Consider the following 11614-nt stretch of genomic DNA (forward strand, 5'->3'; position numbering starts at 1 on the left):
ACTAGAGGGTCAAATTAAAACCCACTCAGTCAGAACTTCAGAAACCAGGGGAGTTTGCCTGATATTAGCCTTGTGAAAGGGTCATTTTTCCAAGCTAAGACATTTCTCTGGTCTTTTGTTCTTAGTCTCTTTCTCATTCTAATTCACTCGACCAACTTCACCAGATATTAATAATTTTTTTTTAAATCCCTGTCATAAATAACTCCATAGAATACACTTGGAAACAGCAGCAGATCTCCAAAGGTTGGAATTTCAAGATCTGCTTAAGCAAAACTAGAGCTTTGATTTAAAAAAAATTATAATAGTAGTCATCATGATCACCATCACTTTCTCTTAGGTAAAGGGCTGAATGAAGTAAGTCACCTTTCTCTCCAGCCAAAACACTCTTGCTTATTGTGAGAGAGAAATGGTTAGAATGGTCAAGATATCATTGTTTAGTGGAAGGAGCACTGGACCCTGGGAGTCAAGAAACTTGGGTTCTGCTCTAAGCTCTGCCATTAATAGCTGTGTGATTTGGGGCTGGCTCTTTCACTCCCCTGGAATTCAATTTCTTGATCTCAAAAATGACAGAAATTAGAGGAAATGATTTCAAAGATTTCTTCCAACTCAGAAATTCTGATGGCCAGTCTTCTGGGCTGATGCTCATGACAGGTTTCCTTCCACCTTTTACATGTTAAAAACATCGATTCGCTCATTACACCATAAGCTATTTGAGGTCAGGGACTGTACCTGACACTTGCTCACTGTCTCCCACACATTCAGCACAATGCCTTACATGTATTAAGAATTCAAATATTTGTTGAATCAAAGATTTTCCCACCTGTCTTCCAATCTCTCTGCTCCTGATTTTACTTTTCTCATTGTGCCCACATCCCTTCCCTCTTCTATATTGTATGTATTATATTTATTATATGTAGACCCATACAATTCCAATCAATTCTACCTCCTGTAGCAGGAGCCAGTGGTTGAGAAGACAGGAACCATGCTTTCAAATTCAATTCCTGCTCTAGTTACCAACTAAGTAAAACTGACTTTGGAAGCTTCTCATCTGCATGATGTTGACTGCCTTCAGCTGTTGGGTTATTTCCAGACATCATAGGAAAGTGTGTAAAATCTTTAAATCTTTCACAAATCTCTGATTAATCTCAGTTAAGGAGATTAAAACATCCTGCAGGTTTTAACTAGAAGCAAGCTGCTCACTTGTTGAGATACCACTTGCAGATTTAAATACACATTTCATTAAGCACACACATACAAAATCCACGAGCAATATTAACATATAATATGATATATTTCCTTTCCAACAAGCAATACAGTACTCAAAAGACAAATTGTACCTTGGCTCTATGCTGAAATGGAGCTCAGTGTAAATAGACTGGAAATTACTTTCATATGGGTATTTTTAAAGACTCACATACAACATGACCCACCAAGTACACATGTGGATAATTGAAAGTTGAGTAGAGGCAGTTTTTTTCTAGTGATAAGAGTGATATAGAAATTTAACCCCATTGGTCTATTAGCTTTTTCCTGAAAATCATTGTGTTTTATTCCTAAAATCAGATTTGTACATTTTTGTTTTTAAAAATAATTAAATTATGGATTTGGTTTTTATGCTTAAGTATTTCAAAAGATGAATTATTTCACTGGTATGGTAGTCCTTCCTCTAATACCTGTTATAATTTCTCTACACTATTAGACAGTTTCATAGACTGGAGGGGTCAAAAAAATAATTAACAAATAAAGCCATTATCTTTTGGCCAGATATATTATAATGAGTATCTCCTTGCTGGCTCTCAGATGATTGCTACGAAGTCCATTTTCAGTCCTGTATATGAAGTTTTTTCTGATACTTAAAATGTTACCTCATAATCACAACAAATAGAATTACCATAGGTTCTAGACTAAATCACTTAATTTCAATTAATTATATTTTCTATAGAAAAAATTAAATGAATAATGACCAGCATCAGCCAATCATTACATTTACAAAGACTCAATTGGAGCAAGATTTAAAGAAATGCAACACTTAGCTACAATTAGAAATCCTAGGATCATAGGATCACAATTAAATATCTTTAATTTATCAATAAGTGCTTACATTTCTCCTATTAATTTGTGATTTGACACATTTTTCATGCAGTTGTTGATAGTTTACACTTCTTTTTCATGCTGTTCCTGCCCTTTGACCACTTATCTATTGGAGTCGCCTTAGTCATCTATACTTGTATCTTTTCCCAATACAACTTGTATATCAGAGCTCTTTGGTACAAAAAATAAACCAAAAACCTATTCAATAGCTTTTTTTGTTATTCTTGAAAAATGTTTTAAAATTTTATATATAGTCAAAATTGTTTGGTTTTAGTTGGTTCTAAATTTTTGTTGTTATTATAAATTTATCCCCTACGAACTGTTTTGAAAGGTACTTCCTGCTCTCTATTTTATTATATGATATTTTACACTTAGATTTCTTCTCTATTTGAGGTATATTGTGGTATAAAGTAAAGGCTGCTAGTCCAAAACTTTTCTGCTTTTCCATTTTTACCAGTAGTCATGTTGAGTAGGAAGTTCCTCCCTTAGTTGTTTGTATCCTTGGATTTATTAAGCACTGATATACTGGGTTCTTCTATGTATAGGTCTCCTTTGTCTAATCTGACCCACATATGATAGACCTTGAGCTGGAGACTTAAAAGTTTCTCTAAGGAAAGAGTATATGCTCTATACATTTCCAGTTTCTGGTACCTACATTCTCTTTCCTTCTTAGCAGTTACAGGAGTGAAACAAATGCTTCAGCCCTGCATTAGGTGCGAATTTGCAGCACTCATTCTCTGAATTCTTTTTCCAGTAAGGTTCCTTTGACAGTTACCTTTACCATAAACCTGGTCTAATTCCCCTTCCCAATAGACAATTTGATATTGATAGACAATTGGCATCTTTGTTGTTGCTTTGCTTTGCTAACATGTACATTTTTCCAACCTACCTTCTGATACCAACTTTTGATACAAAATATTTTTAGGTAGACAGCACTTTTTCTTCCCTAAATTAATTTCTCAAACTGCACATAAATATAAGAGCCAGTATCTTTAAATAAATATAAGATGATTCTCCACTACTCCTAATTCTGTAACGCCATACAGATGTATTCTCTCACATCACCTTTTTTCTACGTTAGGTTCTGACATTGTGATTTCCATTAATCACTCCCCTTACTTTTATTTTATGTTGTTTTCTTTTGGTTTGTTTGTTTTATTTCATAATTTTCTTCTTAGCATTGTACTCTTCCTTCTGTATGCATCTCAGCTTCCTTTCCTCCTTTCAGAAGTTGTATTTCAAAGAAGTCCAATCACTCTTGCTTACTCTGAAGTTCAGTATCCCTCCTAATTAGCTGCTCTTGTGTATCACCCTAGTGTTAGGATCCTGAGCACTGGTCATTGCAGTAATTCATTTAAAGGAAGCATGATGTAGTCAGTTCTAAGGATTGTGGCTCTCAGTCTTGAATCTAATGGCTCTGACCTTTGTGTAACTGAATCATATTACAATTAAGATTGTGCATGAGGGTTAAAGGTGGCAGGTAATGTAACTGGCAAATTAATTAAAGTAGGTAAGGAAGAAGAGCCAAACAGAGACGTATATAACCATCCGAAACACTCAAGTTGTTTTCATGGATATGTTTCAAGTTGAAACCTGTACATTTTTTCAGGAGTATTTAAACCCATGTCCCTGGAGGTTCAAAGTTGCTCAATATCTGTTGAGATGAACATTTTACTTTCACCATGTTATTTGATCCTCAAAGCAATTCCCTGACCCCGAGGTCCAACCCTAATACTATTATTCCCATTTTACAAGTGAGCAAACTGAGGCTGCTAGAACTTAAGTGACAAGGCTAGTAAGTATTTAAGGTGAAATTTAAACTTACATTTTCTGCTCTTCTGTCCCCTGTAACAAGCTGATTTTCTAGTAAAGAGAAATCTGTGTTTTTCTTTTGGTTCCTGCTTCCTACCAGGAACTTGGATAAGGTTTCAGTTTCAAGTCAGAAACTGATGGACTATTATCTATGTTTTTTTAAAAAATGCATAATAGTTTTTCATGTATTGAATTGTGAATATTAATGGTATGCCACTTGTATGACAAGAAGTAGTGCTTCATCTTAGAAAAAGGCAACACCAATCTAAGCTTTCCCTTTCCCTTTCCATCTCTACTGGCTCCCTTTTTTTTTCATATACACTGCAAGGGATCAAAGGATTTCATGCTAATGTTAAATCTGTTCCAAAGAATTTTAAAAATATAGTCAGCAGGCAAACCTGGTAAGCCTGCAAAATGGGGTGTTAATTCACCCTGATGCTTTTCTTGATATAATAAATAATTCTTCATATCTCCCTCTAGTGATTGTAGGATATTGCAGTTAAATGCTGAGATCACCTCACTGTGTTCTCAAAATACTCTACTTCTTGGCCCTTGCATCACTGCCTAAGGGTGAAAGAAGTAGGTTAATTCTTGCTTTAGGGTTAGCCTGAGGGTTAAAGTTCTTGATGGACAAGGTAGAATTATGATTATATAGAGAGAAGGTTGGAGGGGTGGGGAGTGATGTGTCAGAACCAGAGAATGTGTGTGTTAGAGCCTAGCTGAGGTCACAAAATGATCTCTGCTCCATTTCATAAGCTCCCTTCTCTTTCTTCCTTATTCTTTGTTCCTGGCTATTTTTACACCACCTTATTACAAGCGGCCCCTATCTACACCAAGCAAATGGATGACAGAGAGAGAAAAAAATAAGCATGCAGTATTCACATGCAGTTAGTTGATGGGTTGTTTTAAGTTTCATTTGTCTTTTTCTTTCATTCTAAGATATGTGTGTGTGTTTGTGTTTAGCTCTTTTACAAGAGAAAGTTTGATGGAAAAATCCTTTCCCCCTAAAATGAAAAGGGTGAAGTCATTTATTTTGACTTGATTTGTTTTGGTTTTGGCTTTCATTGTAAATTTATGATACATGATAAGCTGGGAGGCTTCCAAATTTTTACAACATCCTATGTATGTAACATTTTGCTAACTAATAATGATCTCTGGCCTATTTTCTTCCAGTCCAAGAATATGTTTATAATTTTCACTCTGCCACCTGGTCCTAAGTCTTCCTTGATTCGTGTATTCTCTTATTTCAGTGAGATGCTGCAAAGGAAAATGACAGCGCAAGAGGACTTCAGGGGTAAAGAAGGGCTCGCTAAAGAGTAACTAAGTCATTGGTTCCATGACTAGCTAAAAAGGGCCCAGGTTTACCCAAGAGAAGTCTAGAGTCGAGAAAGGTAGATTTTTGGCTTGTTTACAGTGTAAAGTTTTGTATTGGTGTTAACATTTCCATCCTCTGCAGTTTTCTGGAATAGTTTGAAAGTTGTGTTGTTGTCTTTAACATCTTAAGAGTATCCAAGTCATTAAAAACAACAAGATTGACTCATTTTATTTCTTAATAAAGGATCACGGGCAGAAATAGGATTTTGATCATATTTGACCAAATATGAAGTGCTAAGGAATGTCCCATAGTAGCCAACTTCACTAAATAATCTCCTGCCAAAGTCAAATAGTGTTAATGTTGTAAAACTGAATCAGAGAAGCACAGAGAAGTTGTAGGATGTAGGATGAGGCTTATAGATGAAGGTTGATGGAACCCAGGCTACTGTCATTAACATGGGGAAATCTTAATACCTTTGTATTATGCTTGGTGATGACTGAGACAGATCATGTCATATTTTTTTCTCTAAGACACAGTAATTATTACTAAGTTAAAGCATTTATATAAAATGCAAAATTGACTGAAATGAGGATGTGTAAGTAGCCGAAAGATCTGTTACTCCATCATCAAGATCCCCTTCTTATCGAGTAGATGAGTCCTAGGGAATTCTCTGAGACACAGAGAGGTTGTAAGTTGCCCAGGGTCACATAGCTGGTAAGTATCAGAGGCAGGATTTGAACCCATATCTTCTTAGCTCTAAGTCATCCCGGTACCATATTGCCTCTAGTTTGAAACATGATGAGCCAAAGACATTTGATGTATGGCCTTGATTTTGCCTTGATGAATATTAACATGCTTTTTAGTAAGATGCTGATGAATTTAAGGAGATCTGATTGTTTTTGACGTATACTACATTGTTTAATGGTCATTGGAAAGAAAACAGCCTTTCAAGACTGCCAAATTTCTGTCTCCCTTCTCTATCAAATGTCTCTAGGCTCCATGTTGCAATACTTCCACTAAAATGTCCTATTAAATGAAAATTCTTTGGTTTTTGACTGCCGAGTTATCATCTGGCAGGGTGTTGCTATCTTCTGTTGAAAACCATATTCCTTTTCCATTCAGTGCCAATGTATTCCACATTGGAAAAGTGTATTCAATCAAATTAGTAATCAAATTCAGGCATCATGCTTTTATGTTAATAATAAGGGCAGCCAAAAATTCCTATGCTGTTTCAGTTAAGAAGTTTTTCATTCTGGAGAAAATAATTCTTCCTTTATATTTTCTTGATATAAAATTTCCAATAACTCCATCATGAACCTTGTTGTGAACATTGTCACAGTCCTCAATCCTTGAATGTTATTGTTCATATTATGAAGCGTTAACTAATTGGTGGAAATAAATTGGTCTTAGTGAGCATTTATTTGTACAATGCAACATTGTACTAGATCAAAACTAGATTTGTTAAAGAACACTTTTAGTTTGAAATAAATGTAGGGAAAGGTGTGCATCTTTTCTCTTGTGGTATATGGAGGTTAGAAAGTGGTCATGTGATGTTCTTGCACTAGACCAGAGCTCTTTTTTCATAGTCAACATGCTTTGAACAGCTTCAGAAGTCCAGTAGTTTCTAACTGCTACTTAAAAACATAAAAGGGAGATTTATTGGAGGGATGGTTTATTGCAAATACTCTTTGGGGTCTGTGTTTATATGGTTTATATGGTTATTCCTCCAATGACTGAAGGGACTTGCCCCAAGCAAGCATTGGTTCCGCTGCCTCCCATGTGACAACTGTATATACATGGAAACACAGCATAAGTATACTACCTATCTACCCACTTTTGACAGATGTGTGTTTGCTGTTTTGTTATTTTTACTCCCTAAGCTTCCAAATTGATTGACTTAGTTGGACACGTTGGAAGAAGTAGAAAATTCCCTATTGCAATGTATTCATGAATATGTCAGTGTTGGAAAATTTCATATTCAACTAGAAATATATGTTATCTGCTGATTCTATGTATATTCTGGGCTTTTTTTTTCCTTTTTTCCATCTGTGACTTTGATCTTTCCTGACTTTGGTATCTTTTCTATCTCTAACTTAGGTCATCCAATAAATGTCTTATTTAATTAACTAATTAAGGACAAAAGGTATAAGCTGCCCATTTTTACTGTAACTTCCCCCCCACCCCCCAAGTGTGCTCTCTGGGTATTTATGGTCTAGTAGAAGAGGAAAGACTACAATGTCATTATTAAGGACAATAATAACAATTTTTAACTTGAGGGAAAGTAAAAATTTTAAAAATTTCCCACAATCACTCAACAGGTCTGGGATTTAAATGTTAATTGTAATTCCAAATCTGGTATTCTATCCATTTTTAACAAAGGAAAATGGAGGGGGATAGGGTGATTGAAAGGAAGATAGTTCCAGTCTAAATATTGGCATGAGCAAAGGAAGAAAAACTCCAAACATACATGCAGAATATCAAGTAGTCCACTTTGGTTGAAGTATAGGGTACGTGTGGGAGATAAATCTGGAAAAGGAGGTTGGAAACATGATGGAGGACTTTGAATGCCAAGCAAAGGAGTTATAAATTTGATTTTCCCAGCAAAAAAGATAAGATCTTCCTAATATTACAAATATATGTAGTGTCTCTATGTAGTCCCACAGTGTAGTGCCTTATACTTCTCACACAAGATGTGTTAGCTAGCTCACTCCATTCTGCCTTCACAGTGACAGGTCTAGTGTCCCAGAGAAAGACCATTACCACATAGTTACACATGTTCTCTCCAGGTACTAGGGTAACCCTGTTATGAGTGTACACTGCCCCTGTTAATCACGTTAGCTCTTAAGCCCCTGTCTATATGCTTCCATTTTCACAAAACCAGTCATTCACAGGGATGATATATAAGATCTTAAATGTAACTATTTACTCGGCAGTAAGGTGAAAGAAATAATAATGATATCCAAAGGAACATAATGATAATAATAAATATATCCACATATAAACTTTGGTCACATTCTCAAAGCACTGTATTCACAATCTGTGGGGACACACACAGAAGTTTGATAAAAAAAACATGCCTGGCATAATTCTTAACTTTGAAGCTATACATTTCTTCATCTTCCTCCACATTATATCTCTTTTGTCCTTTGTAGCTAAATTCTTCAAAAAGTAGACATGATGGGTGTCTCTACTTTCTCTCCTTTAACTCTCTTTTTAACCCACAACAATCCAGTTTCTGACCTCATCATTCCACCAAAATTTCTTTCTTCAAAGTTAACAATCACTTGACCTTTTCTCTATTGTCATTCTCCTTAACCTTTGAAGATTTTGACTTTGTCAATCATTCTCTTTTCCTTGATATTCTAGGTTTTTGATCACTCTCTCCTCGTTTTCCTTCTACCTATCAAACCACTTCCTACTCAGTTTCCTGTGCTGGATCTTCATCCAGAGCATGCCCTCTAATCATTGATATCCCATAGGGGTCTGTTCTGGCCCTTTTCCTCTTCTATACTACTTCACTTGTGGATCTCACTAACTCCTATGGATTCCATTTTCATTTCCATGCTGATGTTTCTCAGATTTTCCTATCCCACCCCAATCACTCTGCTGACCACCAGTCTTTAATCTCCACCTGCTTATCAGACATCTTCTCTAATTAGATGTCTAGAAGACATCTTAAACTCAACACTTCCAAAGCAGAAGTCACTCTTTCCTCCTAAACTCCCTTCCCCTTCTAACTTGACTTTTGCTGTCAAAGGTACAAACATCCTCCCAGTGTCTCAGATTCACAACCTAAATGTCATCCTTAATTCCTCATTCTCTCACCGACCCCGCCATATTCAAGCTGTTAACCAGACTTGTCAATTTTACCTTTGCATCACCTTTTGAATACACCTCCTTCTTTCCTCTGTCACTGCCACCACTCTGGTGCAGGCCCTCATCATTGTCATCCCTTGATTATCGCAATAGCTAGCTTGGGGGTCTGCCTGTCTCAGATCTCTCCCCACTCTAATCAATATGCTATTCAGTCCTTAGAGTCCTTAAAGCACAGGTCCAACCACATCACTCTGACTATTCAGTAAACTTTATCCCTCTCACCTTGGGATTCAAATGCAGTATCTTCTCTTTGGTGTCCAAAACCTTTCATAACCTAACCTGCCTTTATAGTCTTCATACACCTTACTCCCTACCACATATCCTTCAATCCAGTGGCACTGGCCTCCTGGCTATCCCTTGAATAACACCCTACATCTCTTGACTTTGGTCATTTTCTCTGGCATTCCTGGAATGCTCACCTTCCTCATCTGCCTGCTTACTTCCCCGACTTCCTTTAAGTCACAACTACAATCCCACCTTCTACAGTAAGCCTTCCCTAACTGCTCCTAATTCCAATGCTTTCCCTCTTTTAATTATTTCCTATGTATCCTGCATATAGCTTGTCTGTACATGTTTGTTTGCTTGTTATCTCTTCTGTTAGACTTTGAGTTTCCTGAGAGCAGGGTCTTTTCTTCTTTCTGTATCCCCAGTGTTTTGCACAGTTCCAGGCATATGGTACATGCTTAATAAATGTTAACTGACAGACTTTCTGACTTCTTTCATCTTCTATGTTCCAGGCCAGACAAGGTTAATTCCTTCAGTTGATCTTCACATGACTTGGACTCAATAACCTTCCCAATCTGATTGCCCCCCCTGAACGCTCTCCAACTTGTTGCTTGTCGTTTTTCAGTCATGTCCAACTTTTTGTGACCCCATTTGGGGTTTTCTTGACAAAGATATTGGAGAGGTTTGCCATTTCCTTCTCCAGTTCATTTTACAGATGAAGATGCTGAGGCAAACAGGGTAAAGTGACTTGCCCAGGATCACACAGCTAACAAGTGTCTGAGGCCAGATTTGAACTCACGAAGATGAATCTTTCTGACTTCAGGCCCAATGTTCTATATACAGTGAGCCACCTAATTTGTCCTCTCCAACTTATCAGCATCTTTAAATGATGGTGCTCAGAATTGAGCACAATGACCCAGATGAGCTCTCATGAGAATAGATAATGGTGGGGCAATTGCATCACTATTCCTGGTAGCCATGCCCTACTTAATATAGCTCAAGATTTCTTTAGATTTTTATGACTGGCACATCACACTGTTGACTCACACTGAGCTCTCTCAGTCCACTAAAATTCCTGGATTTTTTCAGAACAACTCCGACCTAACCAACTTATATGTAAATTTCTTTTTTTTTTGTACCCAATTGCTAGACTTTATATGTATCCCTACTGAATTTAAATAAGGCTCATAGGGCTCACAGATTCCCATAATCATGCTCCTAGTACTTTCCTTCTATGTAATGGTAATTTAAATGGGAAGATCTTTACCATTCATCAATAGGCCCATGTGACCTGCCTGCCTCACATGGAAATCTGAGTCACATGAGTCTGTGGAAGGAGGAGTTTGCTGAAGGAGTTGAGCAAGAAGGGTGGAACAGGAAGGGGCTGAACTAGAACAGAACTGAGAGGAAATTAATCAGAGTAGTCAGAACTGAGGGAGAGAGAGGAAGAAGATAGCTGGACCTGTAAGTGTTTGTTTGTTTGTGGGAAGACGCTAGCATGGGGAAGGCTTGGGGATGGTATTGTCCTTTGCATTGCTACTGTGTATAGATTTCGGTTACTATGATGGATTTGGCTTTCTGGTGTCTGAATAAATGTTTTGGTTCTGTCTTCTATGTGGAGAGTCTGTTGTATTTCACAATTCAGAATTGCACTGGGATATTCATGGCCACCATAAGTGCTATGAATATTGCGTTAGCGCTACACTCTGCCATGGTTATTTTTTATCTACGTATCCATATATAAGTGCACTGTTTATATAGAAGTATCAATTTAAAAAGTATATATCTACCTATCTCTGTCTATCTATATACATAGATATGTAAGTGTACTGTCTATATATATATTATATATGTATAATATATAAGTATATGTTATATATAAGTGCATTGTCTTCCTTTGAAAAATGTAAGCTCCTCGAGATCAGTCTTTGTCTTTTTACCTGGCTTTTTACCTGGTAAAACGCTTTTTACCTGGCATGCAGTAGGTGCTTAAAAAATGCTTATTGCATACAGTCCTTATCCTCCTTGATCTCTTGACAACACTTAACACTTTATTCCTCCTTCACTTCCATAGTCTCTTGTTCCCTTGGTTCTCTTCCTAGCGCTCAGAATAATTCTTTTGTTCTTTCTCTCCTAGGTTCTTTGCTTCTTCCTAACTCCCCTTTTCTTGTTTTGGACCAGATTTGTGACTTTCTTGTTGGGGAACTTCTTCTAACTAATGGTCTTAGAGAGTTGCCTCAGGACAGCAAGAAGTTAAATGACCTTCCTAGGCTCATAGGACCAGTATGTATAAGC

This window comes from Notamacropus eugenii, chromosome 1, assembly GCF_028372415.1.
Source record: "Notamacropus eugenii isolate mMacEug1 chromosome 1, mMacEug1.pri_v2, whole genome shotgun sequence".
In the NCBI taxonomy this organism is placed as follows: Eukaryota; Metazoa; Chordata; class Mammalia; order Diprotodontia; family Macropodidae; genus Notamacropus; species Notamacropus eugenii.